The 2,621-nt window shown below is 36.6% G+C and overlaps 1 pseudogene; it reads right to left on the bottom strand.

The window, feature by feature from the left end:
* Positions 1-483: 483 nt before the first annotated feature.
* On the bottom strand, positions 484-1,057 carry LOC122151129 (annotated as a pseudogene).
* Positions 1,058-2,621: the final 1,564 nt, after the last annotated feature.

Here is a 2,621-nt window from a genome sequence, read left to right as displayed (position 1 = left end):
TGCTATTTTTCCTATCAGGAACTCAAGGGTGGGAGAATATTCACATATATTGCCCAAAACATTTTCTAGAGAGGGGAAGATAATTTAAGAATATGAAAAGCTTTTCAGGGCATCATCTTTCAGGGACAGACCAAGTAAAAGAAGTGTTTTGCAGAGTTGGTTCTTTCTAAAATATATCTCAAAAACAAGGGTAGCCAACTTTCAGGAGACATGCAGACGTGTTCTGGCAAAAAAAAAAAAAAAAAAAAAATTAGTTTTCTTAAAGTTACATGCTATCTTCAAGTTCAACCGTGTAATACATGTCTGATTCTTTTTCTGTCCTTTTCTGTTCTGCTTTTGTCCCAAAATCTCCAAAATTAATAATACTTGTATAGAATGAAGGTAGAATTTTGGCTGTTGCTTTTTTTAACTCAGAACATAGGTGAAATCAAAATGTCTCCAACTGTCCCTAAATTCACATCTTTAAAAGGTCAATTTGTTGGCTCACATGAATTCATCTGAATCATTGCCGTCCTGATTTGAAGACATATTCTCAACTTTCATTGGTGATGAATAGCTCCTAAGTTCATCCATTTCCCTCTTCTTTTTCATTTCTTCTTTTTTTTTCCTTTTCATTTCCTGAAATGGGCTTTTTTTTCATTCCTTTCTTCACGGTCTCTGCATTCTTTCTCCGCTGCTAGGTCTGGGAACCGCTCCATTTTGGTCTTTTCTAATCGGTTCAATATCTCATTCATTTTCTTCTCCACAGTCACAAGTTTTACATCCTTTTACCTGTGAAAGCCTATCTGTCCCACATCCATGTCAGCTGTTTTCTTCAGGTTAGACCACGGTGTATATACCACATTAACGTTGTTCATCTAGCAGCCTTGAATACTATTGGCCTTCACAAGGTGTGCAAAGTCCATCAGCACCTCCTTTGGAATGTCTTCTATCTTCTCCCCCAAACATCTTCAGGCCAACCGTATTTTATTAGATCCTCATTTTGATATTTATCCTTTCCCATGTAGATAGTGTAAGTAGATGAATTAACACTGCTGCTGGTGAAGTAGAATACCATGGTCCTGGCGGTGGGGCGGCGACTCCTGCGCACTGGAAGCTGCGCTCAACTTAGGAAGCTCAGGATACCCTCAAAACTATTTTCATCATCACAAACAAAATTCTGTATTCCTTAAGCAATAATTCCCTATTCCTTCCTTCGAAAGGTAAGACAGAAAAATAGCTTCTCCCCAACATGAAACACTGGTTATTTTACACTCTTGCAAAAATGTTTTTTAACTGATGATTTCCAGTAGTGAATTGTCATTGTTGAGAGTTTGAGAGGTGAGAAGGTTGAGGACCCAAAGAATTGATACACCAGAAAGGTCAGGCTGGTTTTATCATTTGGCTTAAGCTTTCTGTATATGATTATATGTACAACAGGTACAATTTTGCTTAATTTTTAGGTGTAATCTATAGCACTGTTGTCATACGTAATACTTTGTTGTGATTAAATCTTTTCCATTCCAAATGTATTTTAACAGTGTCAATAAAACATAGATACAAACAAAGCATTTACATAATTCATTCATCTATTTGCATAAATATAAGTTTAAGATTGGAAGAAACCTCAGTATTTCACCTTCGCTCTTCCTTTGCCCTTTGTGGATGAATTGAGTCCATTATCAGCAGATAAAATTAATGGGAAAAAGACATTAATATAAAAAAGTGCTGAGCAGGTAGTAGAAAGCCCACTCACTGCACTGAGTGGAGTTAATTCTGACTCATGGTGACCCTGTAGGCAGAGTAGAACAACCTCATAAGGTTTTCAAGACTATAAATCCTTAAGGAAGCAGACTGTCACATTTTACTCCCATGGAGTAGCTGGTGGGTTGGAACCACTGACATTTTAGTTAGCATCTGAGAGCTTTAATCAATGCACCACCAGAGCTCCTTAAAAAAAAAAAAGAGGAAAGAAATGAAGTGACTGTTAACAGAGGGATAGAATTCTATTGCCACAACACACAGAGCAAAGTGGAATTAAACCTGGGGCCCACTACATATGTGACCAACTTGGAAAGTGGCCCCATATTAGAAGTATTCTCTTTTTTTCAGGTTATAGAATCTACTTTTTCACATGCCATGGTGGATCCAAGGGTTCTTTATTTCCAAATTCTAACTTGTCAAATATATCCTGAAAGACTGAGCCCCATATCAACCAGGTTTCCTGTCTCAATTATTACCCAGACCCCAGTCATAATCAGCTACAGACATACTTCGTTTTATTGTGCTTCACTTTATTGTGCTTTGCAGATACTTTTTTTTTTTTTACAAATTTAACGTTTGTGGCAACCCTGTGCTGAGCAAGTCTACTCACTATTGGCTCAATTTTTTCAGCAGCATGTGCTCATTTCATGTCTCTGTGTCACAATATTTCAGACTTCTTCATAATGATTTTATATACTTAATTGACTATAGTACAATATAACTTTTATTTGCTTTGGGAAACCAAAAATGTTGTATGACTGGCTTTATTGCAATATTCACTTTATTGTGGTAGTCTGGAACTGAATCCACAATATCTCTGAAGTATACTTGTATTTGTCTTTATCAGGAGCAAAATGGGATTGCATTGTATATATGGT

Source organism: Orycteropus afer, unplaced genomic scaffold (assembly GCF_000298275.1).
Source record: "Orycteropus afer afer isolate SDZICR_OR568_19922 unplaced genomic scaffold, OryAfe1.0 scaffold00012, whole genome shotgun sequence".
Taxonomy (NCBI): Eukaryota; Metazoa; Chordata; class Mammalia; order Tubulidentata; family Orycteropodidae; genus Orycteropus; species Orycteropus afer.
The sequence above is the reverse complement of the archived record's forward strand: the minus strand, read 5'-3'. Positions and strand labels throughout refer to the sequence as shown.